The sequence below is a fragment of the Canis lupus genome, chromosome 4 (assembly GCF_003254725.2).
Source record: "Canis lupus dingo isolate Sandy chromosome 4, ASM325472v2, whole genome shotgun sequence".
NCBI classification, from domain to species: domain Eukaryota; kingdom Metazoa; phylum Chordata; class Mammalia; order Carnivora; family Canidae; genus Canis; species Canis lupus.
The window spans coordinates 71063412-71086733 of record NC_064246.1 but is presented as its reverse complement, the minus strand read 5'-3'; the positions used below and the strand labels follow the sequence as shown (position 1 = coordinate 71086733).

Here is a 23322-nt window from a genome sequence, read left to right as displayed (position 1 = left end):
ACTTGAACACTTTTATGTTGGTATACTCTGTGTTAGATATGTCACCTACTGGTGATTTTTTATCTATAGATCATTAGGTATTAATACATAGACAAAGAGGAAATTAATGTGGTTCAGAAAAGTAAGTGGTGTGTTCAAAAGATCCTTGGCTTATTAAACATTCTTCTCAACTGGACTTGATAGTTCAGTACAATCAGAAAAGTTTCCAGAAAGAAAATTAACATACGGTTGGTATAATGGTTTCCTATTGCTTCTGTAACAGGTTACCAAAAACTTAAGTGGTTTAAAACAACACAAATTGATTACCTTATGTTTCTGGAGGTCAGAAGTCTGAAATGGGTTTCAGTGGGTTTAAATAAGGACGTTAGCAGGCTGTATTCCTTCTAGAGATGCCAGGGAAGAATCTTTTTCTTTGCCTTTCCTAGCTTCTAGAGGATGTCTGTATTTCTTGGTTCATGGCTCCTTCCATCTTTAAAGTCAGCAATGACTGGTTGAGTTACTCTCACACCACATCACTCTGACACTAGCTATTCTCTCTCCCTCTTCCATAATTAAGGGACCTTTATGATTACATTGGATCTACCCCCCAAAATCTAATAATCTCCCCATCTCAACATCCTTAACTGAATTACATCTGCAAATGTACGGTGATGTATTTATTCACAGATTCTAGGAATTAGGATGTGAATGTCTTTGAGGGGACCATTATTCAGCCTGCCACAACGGGTTTACAAATGTCAGTATTCAGATTTTAGTGTTTGATCTTAGAATCCACCCTGGCCACCATCTCAAGCATTTTCTTTCTGAAGTTTGCAACTGAAAGACAGGATTGTTTTGTCTCTGAGAGTCATGGTGATGTTGAATTGGAAGATGGAAATAAATATGAAAAATAGAAAAAAGTTAAGTGGGCTGGCATCAAGAAATAGTTATCAAAAACTTACTGTGTGCTAGGCTTATGCTAAGTATGATGGGGCAATACAAAAAATAGAAGAAAGCACAAACCTTACTTTTAAAGAGCTTCAAACCTTGGAGGCAAAACACATATATATAAATAATTCATTTGTACATTCACTCCTCATTTGCTGGGAGGTGTAGACTTCCTTGTGTCCTCCAGATAGACTTATACCCTAGAGCCATGTCTTGGAGCCTCTTGATCTTGGGGTTGTGAGTTCAAGCCCCACATTGGGCATGGAGCCTACTTAAAAAAAAAAAGAAGAAAGTAGCAAGCATTAATCTGATTTCTCCTTTTGAAAAGGTGTTCTCTCCAGAGTCATACATCACCTGGTTTGCTAGGATGGAATGGAGGAAAGGAGAGAGCAGAGAGAGGGAATTTACATGGATCAGTCACCTACTGCGTGCCAGCACGGTTCACCCAGCATCCTTTATCCTCCCTGGGAGAGCTATAATATTACTCATGCTTTTATAGATCTAGAAACTGAGGATCAGAGAGGCTTTTAAAAAATACAGGAAAAAAACCCCCGACCTCCATCTAGGAGGTCATGCAGTTAATAAGTGGGAGGCATGAGATTTGAAGCCAGAGCCCTCTGATTCCAGAACATGTGGTTTTCTATAATTTCCAACTGCCAACAGGACTTGTAGAAATACTTAATTGAAAAATATATCTTTTTGCATTATGTTACTTTAGAAACTTGGAGAAGCATTTCTTTTTTTCTCCCAGTCCTACTGTAAGTATCTTCCCCTCCTTATAGGATGTCTGTCTTTTGCTGCTACAAGTAACAAGCAGAACAATTCCCTTAGAAGTGTGACTTGCTCTTCTATAATAACCCAGAGACTATTTCTTCTTTGTGTGCCTTTCAGCGCTTTGTCCCTTGCCTTGCCTCTGGCTCTCATTGCAGTCCATTTAGAGCTATCAACATCTTTATTTTCATTCAATAACAACAGCAATGACCTTGTAGGCTAACTGTTTTTGTGCCAAGTGCAGTGGTAAGCTCTGAGGACACTGCTGTATTCCTTGGACTGCTAGAGCTTATATTCTTCATAGTGAAATAGTTTAAAGCAGGGGTCCTCAACCTTGGCTACACATTTGGCAACTTAGAAACACTTGACAAGTATTCTTTTTTTAAATGCCTGGGCCACTCCCAGAGGTGTAATTGGGTGGTGGGGGGAGGGGGTCAGAGAGGGAGGCCTGGCATGAGCACTTATTTTATACCCAGACAATTCCAGTGGGTAGCTGCCATTGGACGCTCTAATTAATCGGTAGACTTAATGTGTTGCCCATCAAAGGAACAGTCAAAGGATGTTTGGGGCAGGTGCCAAAGGAATATATCCTGAATGTGGAGTTTCAGACATTGTGGCTTTAGATAAAGAAGGTAGTTTGGTGTTTGAAGCTGACAGCTCTTCCCATTGCGCTTCGGTTCACACTGGGTGGTGACTTGAAGTGACATCGATGGTTAAGTCAACTTGGCCCCACAGCCTTTGGATCACAATTCCCCCATGTAACCTGACTGCAGATTATGTGTAGCATTAGTTGCCATTTACTAAGTGCCACCTGCCCATCATTCTCACAATGACCCCGTGAGGTAGGCCTTATGATTCTCATTTTACAAATGAGGAGACAGGAGGGCAGGTAACATGCTAGAGGCCACACAGGTTGAAGGTAAAAAAGCCAGTTCCAATGCTCCACTCTAAGCCATGGTGCCACCTCCCAGGGCCACGAGTGTGGTGCTGAGCAGGCTGGTCCCCTGTTTCTAAGGGGACCAGGAGGTATCATTCCCAGACCCAGTCAGCCTGGAGGCCCTGCAGACCATGCCAGGCTGTGGCCTGGGTAGGGCCAGCTGCCTTTGGGCCTTGACTTGTGCTACACACAATTACCAGTAAGTCCCTCTCTCCCTTCTCAACATCACTGCTTGCTCTTGGAACCTTAGCAGCATTTCCATTCTGCACTATCTGTCTTTCTGGAAATGAGAGTCTAAGAAAGACCTTATGTGTCACATCTTCCCTCCTGCCTTCCACCTGCTTGTTAAGCTGCCAGGGAATTTAGGGCTGGGCACAATTGGGAAGTGACTGATCTACGTCTTTGTCATCACCATCCTCTCTTCTGTACTTTCTTTCCCTTTGTGGAATCTAGGACGTTTAGGCTTTTTAAGTAAAACTTTTTCTCAAGCAAGGGTAGAGTCAGTTCATTAGTCTATGGTGTAAATGACTGATAACGTCCCACATGCCACCTTTTCCAGAGACAGTCACATTTTAACAGGGGACAAATTTCAATTTGGGAGCCCGACACACATGGACTTGAATCTTAGGCTGCTTACTGGTTATGTAATGGTTGGCAAGGAACCTAACCTGTCTTAGTTTCAATTTCTTCATCTCTAAAAAGAGACTGACATCTCAGAGGAGACATCATTGAGGATTAAGAAGATTGGAGGATGAGACTTGCACAGTGTGTGGCACAGAGTAGGTGCCTGTTCAGCGTCATTCCTTTTTCCTTCCACCCAGTTGCAGAATTCATGCATCTGTTAGATAGGAATAAAGTTAGGCAGGGACACATTTCTGAAATCTCTCAGCAGCGAATGACCTCCTGTTACCTTTACTCCGTAGAAAACACAAGGTGTCATGGAGGAATGCTTGAAACTTATCCCCAGTGAGTTCTCTCTCTTTTGCTCTCTGTCTCTCTCTCTCTCTTTTTTGTCTCTCTCTCTTTATCCATCCCTTCCCCCCCTCCATTGCTGTGTGACATACTGGGTCACAAAGGAGAGTTGTGACTATACTTTACATCCAGGCTTCCTTTTTTTTTTTTTTTTTTTTTTTTAAGATTTTATTTATTCATTCTTGAGAGGCACAGAGAGAGACAGAGACACAGGCAGAGGGAGAAGCAGGCTCCATGCAGGGAGCCCGATGTGGGACTCCGTCCCAGGACCCCGGGGTCATGACCCGAGGCAAAGGTAGATGTTCAACCACTGAGCCACCCAGGTGCCCCTGTGTCCTGGCTTCTTATCAATCCTGCCTTTCCACCCTGAAGCCTCCCCCAACATGTAAGTGTAAAGATTCATACCTCATCTCTGAGGTACTACACATTTGGATACATATTGGACAAAACAATCTCTTGGTCTTTCTTTCTACAGAGGCTGAAATGCCACTCCTCTGAATGGAAAACTAGCTGCTATGTTCCCAGATAGAGTGGCTGAAATGCAGATGCGCTCCCGGGTTTGCAGCTTTATTCCAGTGCACTGAAGAGCTGGCTGTTATTGAAGAACAATTCCAGCCGCCGCGAATGACCCAAGCTTTCCAGGGAGCCCCGGTGAGCAAGCCTCACTTTCTGTGTCTGTCTCTGTCATCCTCATAAAACATCCCATTAGGCTTTCTACTGAGACAGAGAAACCGAGCTGACAGTGGAAAGTGAGTTGTTTAATTGCTATTACCTTTCCATGTTTGAAGTGCATTTTTTCATAATTGTTCCAGAAAAAGAAGCCTGGATTTGAGGGCCAGGTTAGGTGAGCTAAGGATTGAGGTGGAGCTGACTGCTGCCATCGAAATTCTGCTGATGTTGCAGATCCTGCCCAGTTACAGCAGGATTCTGACCTCACCTTGACTGGGTGTACAGACCCACGCTGGTACCCTGAGCTCTGGGTTCAGAGTTCAGCTGGGCCACTTACTGGGTGGTAGACTTTGGCCATCTAGTAACCTCTCCATGTCTCAGTGGCCATATCAATAAAATCAGCAGACTGATACGTTCGAGGGTCTTTGTGATGGGTAAACAGAACTTATGTAATTCCCTGTCATATTGCCCAGAGAAAAGTCAGCAAATGCTCCTGCCTCTTCTCTTCTCTATGCAACCAAATGTAGTTGGTCCAGAGGAATTACATTTGATGAAATCACATGAAATGGGCCTCAGGGGCCCTGCAGAGGGAAAGAGAAGTCACAGAGGGAATATACCTTGTGTGTGTGTGTGTGTGTAAGCCCCAGTTTTTGAAACTCAAAATATAAACTGAAACTCCAGTGCATTTAGGAAAGCTACCTTATGGCAAAGAGTACAAACAGGAGCTCCAACACCAGTGCTAGAAATAAGTGCCATTTACCTGGCCTGGCTCTATTAACTCCCTTCAAAGATGTCATGTTCATAGCACAGGATTTGATGAGTTAATTCAAACCAAGTCAAGGCATCAAATATCTTGTGGAATAAATAACAATGGGTCATGCATTTCTGAGACATGTTTCGCGCTTTTTTTTTTTCTTTTAAACCAAAGTAGTCCTTCCTGGCTCCTGAACACAAGCCATCCTCATCTATTTCCTAAGATAATCCATTATAAATTATGACAGGCTCCCAGGAGCCTGGCGGGCAGCACGGCCCGATCTGTGCCCTGGTCTCACTTTTCTGTCCTGGTCATCTCCGACAAGTTCCATGCGTGACCGGTCAGGAGACGGCTAATTCCAGTCCAGGCATTTTTCAGATGAGCCTCATTTTATTTTTAATTTCCCCACAAATGCATGCCAGGCGCAGATTTCGTCAGTTACAGACATAGCTCTCTAATCTGTGCCGCCCTTCCGTAGCTCAAACTACCAAATGAATTAAGGTCCAGTTACATATAAAAGTGATTATGATCAGCGAAATGTCTGCCCAGAGTGGCCTTCCCCAAAAAGGGCAAAGATTTGAGGCTCTGACACTCCTCTTTGGGCATCTTGGGGCCATACACTCACTGTAAAATAAAAATGAACCCATTGACAACCTTCTCAAACATACATGGCCTTTAGATTTTATGGCTCAGTGACTTCTGGCCACCATATAGTAGAGAAATAAATAATTTTCTCACGTTGGGAGAAATTATTTGTTTTCTGTCTTCATCTAGTAAGATTTCTTTTCAGGAGAACTCACCTCATCCTTTTGAAAGCTTCCTCTTTCACCTCTGCGGGCATCTGGCTTTTGCTTAGAGGCAGATGACTACTCCAAATCCTAACAGTTGAGGGGCAGGACTCTACATAGTCTTTAGGATTCTTGTTAGGCTCATCCACACATTTTCAGGCTGTGCAGACTCTGTTTTCTCCTCAAGCTGTCAGGAGCCAGGAGCACCTGGAGTAAGCATTGCACAGAAGCTGTAAGTTAATTTAGGACCAGAGAGTGAAGGAATAAAGGCCATCCCCACTTACAAAGAGTTCATAGTCTACCTCGGGGAAGAGGAAATATTCCCAAGGATGCATACTGTGCTTTATCATCTCAATATGTTAACGGGATATGTACAAGGTGAAACAAAAAATCCTGTAGCAGGAGGATAATTAGGCACCAAGAGGAAGTAGGTGGTCTTGGGTGATCTTGATCTGCCTCTCTCTCTGGGCATTGGTCCCCATGAATGTAAAATCTATAATGTATGAGGCTTCTGCGATGAGTGGCGAAAGAGCCAGGGAAATCAAGAAAGCCTTCCTCCCTGGAGTTTCTAGAACAGTGATCACAAAAGCATAATCAGGCTGATCCTGAGGGGGAGATCTCAGTAGCTCCCCCATCAGGCCTCTTTCTGTAGCTTTTCCCCTCCACAAAGCAGATATGGCAGGGTTTGTTCAAGCCCTGTGACACAGTTCTGTTGGAGGGAACCAAGTTTATAAAAGGTCCCACAAACTCAGATCTGAACCCAGAGCAAAGCCTGAGGTGTGGTGATAAAGGCAGGGGGGCGTGCTGCCCCCAGTGGCAGAAGTGTGTTTACACCTGCTTCCTCCTGCCCGCAGGGCCAGGGCCAAACTGCCCTGGGGACAAGCCAACCTTGGTAGGCGCCCAACCTGAGAATCTTTTGAGCTCTTCCTGTCGCCATGCCCCACCCCATCCCATTCCACCCTCGCCTCTCTTTTCTCCTCCCTGGCAGCCACTCTGTTTTCAGATGTTTACCATGAGTTAGAACCTCAGTGGCAGGCATGAGGCCTGGTGGAGGGCGGGTATGTGGGGTGTGTGTGTGGAGAAGATGGTCCTGAAAGAGGATTCCTCAGGGAGGCATCTAGGGCACATCATATGGATGCCTCCTCTTTGTCTCTCTGAGAGATGGTACATATGCATTTTCACTGGTTGACAGTGGTCTGTTTCTCTGGCTGGCAATGTTTTAATCCTAGATTAGCCCAAGTCAGATGCTCTTGGGGAACACCAGTGTAGCCTGTGCTCCCAATGCCCCCATCTCAGTGGTCTCAATTTGATCAGGACATCCGGATTTTGTAACCTCGTTTTGTAACTGTTCCCCCGACCCTGGTGCCATCCTTCAGAGCTCTGAGGACATGTAACTGGAAGCCACTCCGGCTCCTCTCCCCCTCTGCAGTGGACCCGTGTCACCTGCCGCCCTGGCATCATCACCCAAGCATGCACTGTCACACTCCCAACCGGAATGTCAGCTTGCTGTTTGAGATTCACACCGACACGCGGTCCCCAGAGGGCTCCTCCTGGAGCCAGGGCGGCCTGCGCTTGGGAACACATAAAAGCACAGGAGTCCCCTGGCTTTTTGGCAGCACTTCAAGCGCTAGCCCAGTGAAGAGATCTTGACAGCATACTTGTAAACTCCACAGGCCCCAAGGGCTCAAACACCACCATATTTATGCTCGCAGGCTGGAGAGCCAAAATAGTTGGGTTGTTATGCAGACATGGGTCTCTTAGTCCAGGCCAGCATTGCTGACACCTGTTAATTGGCATTTGAAAGAACTGAGTCGAGGGGGATGGGGAGCCTTTGGAGCTGCTGCCAACCTGTACCTGAACAGCAGGGAGTCCAGCAAGATTTTGACCTACCCCTTGGGTAAGAGATTCCCTGGTGGGATGAGCAAATGAGTTGAAGCCTTGCCAGAAAGGATAATCAGAGAAGGAAGAAAATAGAAAGGAGGGTGGGAAGAAGAAAAGGGACCAGGAGGGAAAGAAAAAAATAGAGGGTAGGTATTTTTAGATTTGCTAGCACAGAACTTGGTGTTTGTAGCACCCTGGCCCTGTGTCTGCAGCACCAGTTCTTCTGGCCCAGGTGGGAGCCAGCCCTCCTTGTCCCCTTCTCTCTTGAGGCTGTGGACCCACCCTCCTTTCAAGGTCAGTAGCTGGACCACCTCCTCCAATGAGCCTTTTCTGAAAACCCCAGAGACCCCACTGTCTTCCTCCTTGGTACTCTTGTCATAATATACACTCCCTATTCTCCTGTGTGCCCCTTGGGCCCCTCTCCATTTGTCCCCCTCCCCATTTTGTTGATTTCTTAGGATCTTCCTTGAGAGACTCTCTGGCCCACACTGCCCAGCACAGCCCAAGACTCCAAATAGGGTCTCCGTTTCCAGGCTCATGGGTTGGTGTTCTTCTTCTAGATATCTTTCTCTCTTTTATAGCTCTAGGCCTCCTGCCACAGCTCACTCAGCAAAGCTCTATCCCACTCTGTCCCCACACAGTGTCAAGCTGACTCAGGGGGCCTCAATAAGTCTTTTTCCTTGTATCTGTCCCAAGATGGTACACAGCCTGACCTGAGGGGAGAGTAGTAGGCTTATTAAAAATTATTTCTGTATTTCAGTTATTAGTATGCAAAACATTTCCAGAAGGTTCATATTTATGGACTGACTTACATTTCAAAAGTCAGCTTGAAAATCTGTTGTTTGAATCTGGAAGTCCATAGAAACAGTATTGTAAATGAACTGGTTCATTCATTCATTCATTCATTCAGCAAGTACATCTTGAGCATCCTATACAGCAATACTATTCAACCTGCTGGGGATGCTGCAGGGAACAAAGCATATAAAACCTCTCGGCTTCAAGGAATGTGTACTCTGGGCAAGGGAGACAGATCTGCTGCAGTTAAACAAGTAAAGTATGTGATATGTTGGGTGGTCCTAAATGCCATGGAAAGGAATAATATAAGGAGGGGGAAGGAGGAGTGCCAGGATGGGCCTGGGATTATAATTCAGGAAGGCTTTATTTGAGAGATCTGAAGGAGTGAGAGAGGTGGAGGAGGAAAGTTCAGACTCACGAGTGAACTTGGTATGTTCAAGGAGCAAGAAGGCCAGAGTAGCTAGAGCAGAGTGAGCATTGGGGATAGAAAAATGTGGGTTGGTTTTCCTGGCCAACCCGCAGGTGGTTGATTCAGCCCATAACAAGTCTGAGCTATAATTCTAATTCAGTGCGATACACATCTACTGACTGCCTTCTTTCTACCAGGGATTAGTGCTGGGTCCTATTACTAATTCTCTCAACTACCATAACCATGGTTCTATGGGAATATCTCTTTTAAGTGTCAGCTGGGGAAGGTTAGGGACATACAGAGCCCACTCAGAGTAATGTGGGGCCAGACAAGTGAGATACATTGCCCAGTAGACAAAATCTCCCTCCTAGAAGCAACTTGGAACATTAGAACCATCTCTTCTTGATTTGCTCTTATACCAGATGGCTTTAGCCATTCAGGGTGATTAACCATCTCTTGATCTGGAGACCCGGGCACTTGATTTGTTGGTGAGTGTTGGTTTTTGATGCCTTATATATCCGTTTTGATTCTTGATTTCCTGGTAATGATAATGACTGCTTTACCTTTTTTTTTTTTTTTTTTTTTAATCAATTGAGGTTAGTATATATAACAGAACCTTGTAAAACCAGTCTACTGTCTGAGTTGTGATTTTAGAGCAGTCACTCTGTCTTCTGCCTCAGGGAATTCAGGGAAAGGACTCAGAAATAGCATCTTTCAGTGACACCTTCATAAATGGAAATTGCTGATAAGTTTTCTGTTGGCTGTCTAATCTCCTCTGGAAAAAGTGATAAGGATAGAGAATCTCAAGATGGCAAGTAGCTCTGCTCTAAGATCCAAGTGGGAGAAGAAACAGGTTAATGAAAGCAAATTGCCTGACTCTAGGGGAGGTTGTGGAGTAGAAATTAAGGAAAGGTATGTAATTCATATAGAAAATGACAAGCAAGGGATCCCTGGGTGGCGCAGTGGTTTAGCGCCTGCCTTTGGCCCAGGGTGCGAACCTGGAGACCCGGGATCGAATCCTACATCGGGCTCTCGGTGCATGGAGCCTGCTTCTCCCTCTGCCTATGTCTCTGCCTCTCTCTCTCTCTGTGTGACTATCATAAATAAATAAAAATTAAAAAAAAAAAAAGAAAATGACAAGCAAGAGGATAGACCCAAATGAACCATTACAGAGGTGAAATCACATTTCTCCTTTGGACACTGCTCTTTTCTCTCCAATTGCCTGCATCTTCAGGCTCCATTTTCCAGTGTTTAAGCCACTTAAATAGCCCTGATCCTACCACCTGGGCCCCAGCCATCCAGTACCTCCCATGTCTGCCTACCTTTCTTCCAGTGCCCTTGAGAATGGGAGACTTTATGTAGGAAGGAAAATTTCTAGTGACAGAACTCACTTCCTTATTTAAGCCAAACCAGGCATTCTGGGAAGTCCTTGTTATTAGGAAGTTCCTCCTTAAAGTCATTTAAAATCCGCCCCAGAGGTTCTGGGTCACCCTCTGAGGGGCTCAGAGATATTGCAACTAACTCTTCTTCAGAGACACAGCTTTTCAGATATCTGAAGACAGGTCCCTATCCCCTTCAGCTTAAGATTTTCTTCTTATCTTTGGCATTCTTCACCTTCATCATGAAGTATCTGCTTTAGTTTTGTTTATTTTTTTTAAATGCTGTCCTGTATACAGTATGTGCTTTCAGAGGATTCATGACCTTCTTCAGTTCTTAAAAATTCTTAGCCATAAAGTTCCACTATTGCTTCTCCCCCAACCACCCTTTCTCTTGCACTGAAATGATAGACACTATGTTGGAACCTATCAGTCTACCTCCCAGTCTCTTGTAGCTCTTTCATGTTTATCTCTTTGTCTTTCCGAGCTATGTTCTGAGTGAATTCTTCAGAACTGCCTTCCAATTTACAAATTCTCTCTTTCATTGTGACCAATGTGGTGTACTCAAAACCATTTAATATAATTTATCTATTTTAATTTCCTATTATTCCACAGAAGCTAAACTCCAGAATTTTCCTTCTAGCTGTGGGTTACTTTACCATTCTGTTTTAAATGTCTCTTGCACAGAAATGTCTCTTAATTTAGAATATAGCCTTTCCTTTTGATGTTCTCCTTTTACATTTTAATTTTCATACATATGTCTTCAGAAAATAAGGGCCTCAAATTGGGAACTTAACTCTCTGTCTTGACTTTCTCCCTTTAGTCCTTGAGCTAGCCTCATAGGCTTGACCTCCTGAATTTCCCTTATCAGGATCACTGTCCTCTGAACTCACTCTGTGATACCCAGAGTGGAATGCAGAGTATTACAGTGAGTGCTTTGAAAGTCCGAGACAGAGAACACTGAGCAAGCAGTTTCTAATAACACATGTTCTTTTACAGACGTGTCTATAGCAGGATAAAAGGCAGGCACCAGAGAAATGTCTTTGAGGCCTAACCTGTGTAAGTATTAGGGATAGTCACAGGGTCTTCAGGCTTATGATAAACAATGCCTCTTGATCCAGGGGAAATTAGGCCAAATTCTAGGGAAGAAGAAAGGACACTGCAGCAAAGAAGTCATCAAAGGCCAGTAAGAGGGAGCCTGTGGAAACAGGAAGGCCATCTATGCATTGGCTTTGGAGGTGATAATGGTCCAAAATAATCAAATGAAGCATATCCATATGTACCTCACAGCTTCTTGACACTGTATAGGCCCATGTCTGTCTTCTCTCTTGTCACTTCATCATGGTCTAACCATAGGTAAAGTTTGATGGAGAGAAGCTAACTTCTCTGCCACAGGGAAGAAGAGTTTTCCCTGTTCTCAGCAGAAGGATGGCTTTGCAAGGAAAAAGTGATCATGGGTCTTTATGATTGTTTTTCAGTTTTTCAAAATACCTGAGGTGAAGCCATCTGGTGTAAAAGCATAAAGTGCCAACAGTTATTAGCTCTTTTCAAAATAGTGTATGAAGTTACCTGCTGAAAAGAGCATGAGTTCTTGATTCCAAGCTTGTGAAGTCACAGCTTTGTCACTTACTAGCTGTGTGATTTTGGGGTCGTTTCTTAACCCTTCTGAGACTCAACTATTACTACATAGGTTTATGGTGCCTACATTATTATAAATGTAGATTAAATGAAATGATGCATATAAAGAGCATAGAGTTAAGTTCAGTTAACATTCTTGGCACTCATTCCTTTTTATTGGGTGTCATTTGACAGAAAAGGCAATGAGGAGGGAAGCAAGAAGGTGAAAAAAAATGAAGGGGATTTTTAAGAATGGGAAGAATTATTAAGGATGGTTACAAAAGGGCCTGAAGCCACTTTGGCCATGAGCCATGTATGGAATGTAATGCTAAATATTGCCTCCAACATTTAGGGGCAGGTGGATCTTCATGTCTTCTTCCTATACAACCTGGCTATGGGGTGGTGGGCAACAATAAAAACAAGTCTTAGGTCCCATTCTACCCCATTCTGACATTGACCATCAGTCAGGTCCCTAAATGCCTATGCAGTGTCAGATCTCATAAGCTCAGGATGTCCCCACTCTCAGTTTTTTTTTTTTTTTTTAGGCAATCTGTCAAACACATTTCTCCTTTTAGACAGATTGCCTATTCTCTAGGTTCCCTAGCGTCCAGTGCCCTTCCATCTTTCAAGACTCAGCTCACATATTACCTTCTGTAAAGTCGGAAGAGGGGTCAAGAGCTTACAAGTCATTTTTAGAACCAGAGTAGGGAGGAAAGTAAGGGCAGTTGGAAAGAGGTGGAACTAGAAAAGGAAGTCTTTTCCTCACTCTTGGTTTCTACAAAAGGGGACTACCCACACTCCCGACTGCTGTCTAGCTTTAGGGAGGTGCAATGACTTCCCTGATTGGTGCATTGCAGAAGAATACTTGGGCATGTTCTGCTTATCCCTGTACTCCTTCATCCTCTTGGGATAAAAAATGTCTACCACATGGAAATCCGCTCCCTTGTGCTCCAGTCCACATGGATGGGGTTGCATGTGAGAGTCTGTCTAATGGGAGGTGGGGGGTCAGTTGGTGGGCCCACTGGTTCTCATACTAGGCTATATTCTCCAGTTTAGCCTTTATCAGTAGTAAAGGTGGTGTTCTGGCCATGTTTGTACCCATGTAGCTATTTCACAGCTTTCCCAGAGCCCATGTGGGGAAGAGGGATGCTATGTGTTGGGTGCCCCATGAGGCAGATGACAGCCAGACTATGGAGGGCTTGGAATGCTCTGCCTTGTGTTTGGAATCACGGGAGGAAAGGGCCTATAGACAGAAGCAATAAATGCAGCCTTTGCAGGAAGAATATGGATCCAGGTGTCAGGAGAACTGGGAGCCAGCCCCAGCGCTGCCACTAACTATCTGGATGACTTTAGGCAAGTTGCTTAAACTTCTCAGGCTTCAATTTCCTCATCTGTAGAATGAGCTGGTTTATAAAAATCTCTAATAGCCCTCTCCAATTATATAAACATTAGAAAGGGAGGATTCCCTCACAGGAGGAGGTTATGGAATTTCTTTCTTTGGGAATCTTGAAGAAGCAGCTGGTTTAGCATTCAGTTTGGATAAGAAATGTTATCTCAAGCATTTTATTACAAGCAGAAGGTGAACTCTGTCAGTTCATCTTCATGCCAGCCTACGAAATAGATGATATTATCATTCTTCATTTATGTACAAGGAAACCGAGACTCAAGAGTTAAGTAACTTTCCCAGTAGCCTATGAGTAATAAATGCCAGTTCTGGGCTTTGAACTTGGGTGGTGTGGCACCATAGCTGTGCTCTCCAGCACTCTGCTGCACCACCCCCATGTGAAGGGGTGGCTCTGGGTTTTTTCCCAAAAGCCCATCCCAATTTATGGTGTCTCTAGAGGGACCCAGTTCACAGCTTCTCAGACACGTGCAAAAGGCAGGTGCTTGGCTAGTGAGAGAAACCAAACTCCTTTTGGCTCTCTCATAGCTCTGTGCCCTCAAGTTTGACATTCAGGGGTGAGAAGCACTTGTTTGGCAATTAATAATGCACAGCGTGTGACATCTCTTGTATTGATGTCTTTATTGTTCAGTTTCTACGTGCTTATGATTTGTCTCCTTCCTTAATATTGACACCCGAGCACCATACCAGGAACTGTTCCACATCCTTTAAATGTGTAATTCCATTTGACACTTGCCACAATCCTTCAAGGTAGGTACTATCATTATCTCCAATTTACAGCTGAGAAAACTGAAGCTCAGAGGGGGGAGATACTATTATACTATTGGTAGGGCATAGACATTGACTGTATATCCCAAGTCCTAGATAAATATTTTCAGATGGATTAATTAGTCAAGGTTCATGTTTTTCAGAGATTCTCTTTGCCTAGGTCTTGTATGGTCTTCTATTTTTTCTCTATTTAGCTCTATGTTCCTGTATTTCTTTTGTTGGCTGTGTGTAAGATGCTGATCAAAAACCGAAGCAGCCATCCAAGTTTGAGCTGTTCCTAAATACCTATTCTCGTCAGCCCTGGGGAAGCTACAGGAGGCTTCCAATCCAGAAGATGCAGAGTATCATGCACTCAATAATTATGTAGTAATTGACTGACAGATTGATGGCATTTTGGTTTGCTTTATGATTTTCTGGTAAACATGTTTATTCATTCTTTTATGAATTTTAGGTCTGATAGAATGTTCCTTGCTTTTTGTTGTTACTGTTCTTCATTTCCCCTGACTTTTGGCGTTTCTTGCTACTGAGAAGTAGAAATAAACTGAACTCAGCAGAATGGGAGCTGCATGGGACAGCCTTACTTTTCTGAAGTGTGTGTGTGTGTGTGTGTGTGTGTGTGTGTGTATACTTATTTTTGGAGGAGGCAGGGGGGCTGTGAAAAATAACCTCTCCTCTTGAATGCCCTATGAATTTTGTCTCAATGTCAAAACCACAACTTCTATTTTTTTTTTTTTTTTTTTTTTTACTTTGGGTTCTGTCAATGGGCATTTAGTCTTCTCCAATGGGAATGTATCCACTGTGGACATTCCAGTCCACATTAACATTACACTTTGCAAACCAACCAACCTAACTATAGCTGGGACAGCAGTTTAAAGTGACAGCAGCAATGATTCATACAAATAAGAGGCTAGACAGATTTGCAAACTGAGGTCAGTTTTTCCTGTGTGCCTAGTGCCTCGTGTATCCTGACTTTTTTAAATCCCTGGTGGACAAAATTGGTTTTCCATAAGAAGAGTTAAACAAAAATTCACACAATAAGCTTTTTGCCTCTTCATTGCTGACCCTTCTTTGGTGAACACTGTGCTCCAAAATTGCAGTGAGAGAAATCCCAAATTCAACCTTGGGCATTTCTTTTGGCTTCATTCACTGTGACATGTTGTTAAATAAATGTTAGCATTTTGCAACTGTGAAAAATACCAGGAATACACATTTCTTCATAAAACCCAGGGAATTCTGAGTATTAGAGCATGAGCCATAGCTCCATGACTCTTGCTGTGGAGAATTAGTGTGTACAGCCTCTATCCAGGGCATGCTTAGGCCTCTCCAGATCAGGTGATGCAGGTGGCCATCTGGATAGAATCAGCATCAGCTCAGCAACAAGTGCCATGAGGACCCTGAGTTTCAGTTCTCTAACAAGAGACTCATTCTCCACCTGCACTGGCTGGTGTCAAGAAAATATGGATACACTGAACCTAAGGAAAGATGATGCTTGTCTACAAATTCATGTAGTACAAGTGGGAGCTATGTTATTAATTCCCCACGAATGCATTGCACAATAGTGAGATCTGGTCATACAATTCCTGACTTGCCTGGAATGGAGAGTAAATACAGTCCATCCATGTTAAAACTCAAAGGTAGGCAAAAAATATGAAGAAGCAATTCACAGAGGAGGAACATGAATGAATGACTGTTAAACCTATGACAAAATGAACTAATATGATGGTTATCAGTAAAACACATGTGAAACTACAACAGACTACCATTTTATGTCCATCAAATTGGACATAAGATGCCTGACTTACCAAGTGATGGTATGAATTTTGCACGGTGGGAAGCATTGTGCCCTGCTGGTAGGAATATATATTAGTTCAATAACTTTAGGGGAAAAAAATAGCATTATTTAGTCAAGGTGAAGATGTGCATTCCCTATACCCCAAGTAGTCCACTATTATAAGAAGTATCACAAGTGCTTTGTTAAAAAAATGGAAACAACCTAATATCCGTCAACAGTACATAAATGGTGGCACCTTCATATAATCATTGCTAGACAGGGCTGAAAATGACCAAGTGTTACATGCATCAACGTGGATGAAGGTCACAAATAAGATGTTAAAAGAACAAAAATCACTTGTAGACTCATAAATACGATATGACACTACTAATAGAAAGTTAAAAGCAGGGGATCCCTGGGTGGCTCAGCGGTTTAGCACCTGCCTTTGGCCGAGGGTGCGATCCTGGAGACCCAGGATCGAGTCCCATGTCGGGCTCCCGGTGCATGGAGCCTGCTTCTCCCTCTGCCTGTGTCTCTGCCTCTCTCTCTCTCTCTCTCTCTCTCTCATGAATAAATAAATCAATAAGTAACTCTTTAAAAAAAAAAAAAAAAAAAGAAAGTTAAAAGCAGGCAAAAATGCCACATATTTTTCATGGATCCATATAAATGTGTACAATAAAAGTGTAAAGAAATGTGTGAGAATGAAAAGCATACAATTTAGGATAGTGTATTTTTCTGGGATAGAGAACACACTTGGGGAAGGATACACAGAAGTTTGTCTATGACACTTATAACCTTTATTTTTTAAGTCAGATAGGTATTTGTGGTATTCTTTTTTTATATCATTTTGTATCTCAAATATTTTATAATACATTTTTAAATGTTCCTTTGAGGTGCCAAAGAATTTGAAAGATAGGCTTTAGAAATAGAAATTAGAAATTAGAAATTAGAAATTTCATCAGAGATGAAAGAGGAGACACTACACCTGATACCACAGAAATACAAAGGATCATAAGAGACTCCTATAGACAATTATATGTCAACAAATTGGATAACCTAGAAGAAAGGATACATTCTTAGAAACATATGACCTACCAAGACTGAATTATGAAGTAGAAAATCTGAACTGACCTAAAGCTAGTAAGGAAATTAACTCAGTAATCAAAAACCTCTCAACAAAGAAAAGCCCAGGACTACAGGAGAATTCTACCAAACATTTAAAGAAAAATTAGTATCAGTCCTTCTAAAACTCTTCCAAAAAACTAAAGAGGAAGGAACACTTCCACGCTCTTTTTACAAGACCATCATTACCCTGATACTAAAGCCAGACAAAGACACTACAAGAGAAGAATACTATAGACCAATATCCCTAATGAATATTGATGCAAAAATCCTTAACAAAATATTAGCAAACTGAATTCCGTAGTACATTAAAAATACTATATAGCATGGCCAACTGGATGTACCCCTTGCTATAAAGATGGTTCAACTTGAAAAAAAAAATCAATGTAATAAACCATACTAAAGAAGGGAGGTCAGAAATGACATGATCATCTCAATTGATGCAGAAAAAGCATTTGATATAATTTAAAATTCTTCCGTGATAAAAACATTGAACAGACTAGGAATAGAAGGAAACTACTTCAGTATAATAAGGTCATTTATAAAAAGGCCACCACTAGCATCATACTTAACAGTAAAAGCCTGAAAGCTTTTCATCTAAGATCAGGAGTAAGATAAGGCTGTCCACTACTTTTATTTAACATAGTACTAGAAGTTCTAGCCAGAGCAATTAGGCAAGAAAAAGAAATAGAAGACATTCAAATTAGGAAGAAGTAAAAGTATTTCTGTTTGCAGATTACATGATCTTATATGTAGAAAACCCTGAAGATGCCACAAAGAAAGAAACTGTTTGAACAAGTAAATGAATTTGATAGAGTTGTAGGATATGAAACCAGCACTAAAAAGTCAGTTGCATGTCTGTGTATCAACAGTGAATGATTCAAAGAGGTAATTAAGAAAAAAACCTATTTACAGTAGCATCAAAAAGAAAATATTTTGGAAAAAAAGTTAACCGAGGAGGTGAAAGACTTGTACAGTAAATACTGCAAAATACCGATGAAAGAAATTAGACACAAGTAAGTGGAAAGAGATCCCATGTTTATGGGCTGGAATACTTAATATCATTAACATATCCATACTTCCCAAAGCCATAAACCTATTCAGTACAATCCCTATCAATATCCCAAGGGCATTTTTTCCATAAAGAGAAAAAAATGCAAAATTTATACTGCATCTTAAAGGACTCCCAAATAACTGAAACAAAGTGGAGACAAAAGAACAAAGGAGGCCTCATACTTTCTGATTTCAAAACCAGAAATATTACAAAGCTATAGTAAACAAACCAGTCTGGTACTGGCATGAAGAAACATAGACCAATGGAACTGAATAGAAATATAAGTAAATCCTCACATAAATGATCTTTGACAAGTATACTAAGGCTACACAATAGGGAAGGAATATTTTCTTCAACACATGGTGTTGGGACAGCTGGGTATCCACATGCAAAAGAATGAGGATGGATTCTTTTTATTATACCATATACAAAAGCTAATTCAGATGGATTAACAACCTAAATGTAAACCTGAAACTATAAAACTCCTAGAAAACAACATAGAGAATATCTTCATTACATTGGAATAGGCAATGATTTCTTGGACATGACACCAAAAGCACAGGTAACAAAAGCAAAGAAAGGTAAGCAGTACTACATTAAACTTAAAAATTTCTGCCCAGTAAAGGAAATAATCAATGGAGTAAAAAAGGTAATCTACAGAATGGGAGAAAATATTTGCAAACTCTATATTGTTTGCAAATGAGGATGAGGGATTAATATTCAGAATATATTAACAAAAACTCCTACAACCCAATAACAAAAAACCAAATAATCTACTTAAAAATGAGTGAAGGACTTGAATAGATTTTATCAGAAAATATGCAAATGGTCAAAAAGCATATGAAAAGATGCTCAATATCACTAATCATCAGGTAAATGCAGATAAAAACCACACTAAGATACAATTTCACACCTGTTACGATGGCCACTATATATATATAAAAGAACAAAACAGAAAATAACAAATATTGGCAAGGATGTGGAAAAATTGGAATTTTTGCAAATTGTTGGTAGGATTACAAAATGATGCAGATTGTTATGAAAAGCGGCATAGGGGTTTTTCAAAAAATTAAAAATAGAACTACCTATGATCTAGCAATCTCACGTCTTAGTATATATCGAAAAGAAATTGAAAACTGGATCTCAAAGAGATATTTGTACACTCATGTTAATTGCAACATCATTCACAATGGCCAAGATTGGGAAGCATCCTACTACCCATTGATGGATCAAAGTACAATCCCATAGAAAATATGGCATATACATGCAGTAGGATGTTATTCGGCCTTAAAGAAGGAAATCCTGGGGCAGCCCCGGTGGCGCAGCAGTTTAGTGCTGCCTGCAGCCCAGGGTGTAATCCTGGAGACCCAGGATCGAGTCCCGTGTCGGGCTCCCCGCACGGAGCCTGCTTCTCCCTCTGCCTGTGTCTCTGCCTCTCTCTCTATCTCTCTCTCTGAATAAATAAATAAAACCCGTTAAAAAAAATGTTTAAAAGAAGGAAATCTGGGGATCCCTGTGTGGCTCAGTGGTTTGGCACCTGCCTTTGGCCCAGGGTGCGATCCTGGAGTCCCGGGATCAAGTCCCAACATCAGGCTCTCTGCATGGAGCCTGCTTCTCCCTCCTCCTGTGTCTCTGCCCCTCTCTCTCTCTATCATAAATAAATAAAATAAATAAATCTTAAAAAAAAGGAAATCCTGGCACATGCAATGACATGGATAAAACTTGAGGACCTTATGTTAACTTAAGGCAATCACAAAAAGATTGCATGACTCCAGTTATATGAGGTATCTAAAGCAATCATATTGATTGGAAGAGAAAGTAAAATAATGGTTGCCTGTGGTCAGGGGAAGGGGAAAATAGCTGTTGTTCAGTGGATATAGTTTCATTAACATAAGATAGAGAAGTTCTAGAATCCGTAGTACAACACTGTGCATGGCATATGGCTTAACAATACTGTACTCTACACTTGAAAATTGTTAAGAGGGCAACTTTGTATTATGTGGTTTTTACAATTAAGAAACAAAACAGAATGAAAGCAAGGGCCAGAGTGACGGATGTCTTGCCCAAGATCATGAACTAGTTAGTGCTGGGACAGAATTGGGGCTGGCCGTGTCCAGATCGTTGGCCTCTTCCTACAGCCTACGCCTCTCCTTATTTGGACTTCTGTTTTATTTGTGACACCATTTCAGAGATGTGAGATGGCCTTTTCTGGTGATCGCTCTAGAAGAGAATCCACTCTTTGTTGAACAGTGATGTGTCTTAATGTTTGCTTATTTTTTTTTTTGTGAGGCTTGCCCATCTAGCTTCCATAGGCTCTCAAACCGAGTTCCTGGTTTTTTTTTTTTTTTGAGTTCCTGATTTTATTGCAAACAATCACACGTTAATATATTGCTCCTCTTTCTGTGCCTTTTGGATGTGGAGCTCGAGGCCCTGGGGAGGCAGTTAAGGGCCATGATTTGCTTACTGGGCAGACCTGCGGCTGCCCAGAGCTCTATTATGGAGAGAAGAACTTGAAGCCCAGGAAGGTGAAAGGCCTTCTCTAGCATTACAGGCCCATCATTGAGGGGAGCAAGCTGTATTTTAAGTTCACATTGGCTTCTCACCCTCACTTCAGAGCATGATTATCTACTTCATTCTCTAGCAGCAGAAGATGATTGAAATATAGAAATAAAGAGGCTTTAGGATCTGCAGGCTCACCTTTTGCCCTTGGAAGTGACCTCCTTCCCTACTAGCCTCTGCAATACTCAAATCTTAAGGGTTCAGTGAGAAAAGCATAAGGCATTTCCTTGATTCTAAGGACACTTTTCTGCAGATTTTCATAACCTTGGGGAGCCTTTCAGGGGAGAGGGAGCATGGGTAATCCTACCCAGAGTGGGGATGTTGGCATGTTAAAATAAAAAGCCCCTGCAGATGAAGTTAACAGTCAAAGGCATCCTGAGTCATAATTCAGTCCTTGCCGTGGCAGTCATAATTCATGATTTCCCGAACACTTCGTAGGTTCCTGAGGGTAATTAGGGCTGCCTTCTCAGGGGCCCGTTTGCCCAATATGGGGCACAGTCGGGCACACAGCCCCTCTCTGAGGTTGGGGGCCGGGCGCCTGGTCTGCCAGCCTCCTGGTTCAGCTCAGATTCTCTGTTTAGAACACAGAGGCTGCCAGTTGTTTACACCGCCTTCCCTGATGATTTGCTTCCTTTTTGGTGAACTTGCCTAAGCTGGGTTCCAGGAAAAATGCCACTTTGCAAAACAGAAGCAGTGGCGGAATGGGGGTTCTGGGTGGACCACGTCCCCAGGACCCTGTTGCCTTGCCCTATGGGAACGGCAGGAAGCCCGCCCTTCCCTCCCCACCTCCCAGGAGGTGTCTGCTGGCACCCATTGGGCTCCTGTGACCTGAGCATTTGTGGAAAAGCTGTGTGCCCTGATGGCCAGGGATCTGGCCCCTTGCATTCCTCATTCTCAGGGCACGTTGATCCCCTTCTGGGCCTCCAGCCTGACCTCTGGGTCCTGGGTGTTGGCACGGATTTATGACCCTGAGCTGCTTTTTATCTCTTCGGGAAGTAAACGTTTTGGTTGGGAAGTTTTTCAATTTCCTCCTGGCCTGGACCAAACTGCTCAGATTTCCAAGGGCGAGAGTCCTCTCTCCTCGTGGGTCCTCCGGGCACTGAAGTGTGATCAGGAGCCTCCCCGGGCCTGCAGACAGGCCCCGGCCAAGGCGTCCACGGTGGAGCAGGAGACCTGCGGCTGCCCAGAGCTTTGGCTGGTGCAGCGGACGTCAAGCCTCTCCCTGCAGGCTTGCACCTTTGTCCTCATGGGACAAGACCTTTCTGAAGTGCATGGGGGTGGGGTCAGGGGCATAGCCAGGGGCCTTCCCTCAGGTCAACCACACATTCTCCCAAGCCACACCTCCCAGGATGGGGCCAGAAACCGACGCCTCTCCCAGCTGCCCAGGCTGTTCTGATACACCCCACGTTCCAGAGCCCCTGGTGTAGAGACCGTTCAGTGGATGGAACAGGGTGCAGCGAACTACAGCCCTCCTCCTCTTAATCCTCCTGAAACCCTATAGCATCTTTCCCAAGAGAAGATGAACCCCGGACGGTCCAATAGTGCCATACGTTGGCTTCTCACCAGTGATATTGCTCTACTTTTTTGTTCCTTGTGTGAAGACATTTTCATCCAATTCCACATCTTTTTCCCCTCCACGGGATCCCCGCCTTCTGACTCCCGTACTCACCCTCCCACGCAGATTGCCCTCTTAGCCCGGTGCCCGACACGACACGATGTCATTTGAAAGTCAGGGAAAGCAGTAAAGTCGAGACATCCCTTTTATACCTTCGTGAATATCTTCCGTTTGGATGGGCCCTTTTATCCTGAAATGCTTCACCCACTTTATATCCCAGGATAACTTCACCCACCACTGAAGTACCGCCAGCCGGCTCAGGAGGGTGCGTGGCAGCTGTTGCTCTGTGCAGGGCAGGAAGTGAAGAACATGATATTCAATTAAAACCGCGGGGGGAATTCAGCGAGACGGCAGGGTCTAACGGAGACTCGTGGCCCGGGAGATCTGCCGGCCTGAGTTCTATTCCCATCTCCGCCACCAGCTCTCCGGGGTGACCTTGGGCCCCTCACTAAAACTTTCTGGGCCTTCGTTTCATCTGAAACACGGTGGTGATGATACCTGCACCCTCACAGGGATAGTGCGGAGGATTAGGGAGATTAGGAAAATACACAGGGCTCCTTTGATCCCTTCAGAGTTAGGAGTGAGGGGTGGACGGATGGCCGTAGGCTGGGTGGAATCGACTGCCAATTACAGGATGTGATTTGAGGTGTAATGAAAAGTCGGCCAGTGCCCAGACACCTCCCAGACCAGTGGCCGTGGCTCTGAAACGTTGCCACTCCACCCGCATGGGGAGAGCAAGCGATGGGTGGGAGGCACAGCTCACCCCACAGCCTTCTCCCAACTTAGTTTCCCAGGAGGGAAAACAGGGCCCTGAGCGATTGAGGCACCAGAACAGGTCCGTGTGAGTGGAGGGGGGTTTGGTGCAAAGAGTGAGAGAGCCAGCATTGGGGTGATCATGGTGAGGGACCCGGTGGGGAAGAGGGTGTGGTAGAGAAACTGACTTGAACGCCACTCTAATGTATGTTGTGTGATGACCAACAGACAGCCTTCCTGAGGCAGTACTTTCTGATGTCCTGTCTAAGACTCTGTACCCGTCATTTCTTACTGACCTTTGCTCTTCGTGGAACTGGCTGTGCTGTACATACATGTTCATGGCACCAAGGAAGACTTGTCCTCGTGAAAGCCACGTGATGGT

General features: G+C 43.5%; 1 long non-coding RNA gene across 1 annotated transcript in view; it reads left to right on the top strand.

The window, feature by feature from the left end:
* LOC112652815 (uncharacterized) overlaps positions 1 to 23322 on the top strand; it is a 106775-nt gene that overhangs the window by 42076 nt on the left and 41377 nt on the right. Inside the window, exon 3 of the long non-coding RNA XR_003131741.3 lies at positions 4083 to 4258. This is a non-coding gene — a long non-coding RNA (uncharacterized LOC112652815). The remainder of the gene's footprint in view (positions 1 to 4082; positions 4259 to 23322) is intronic.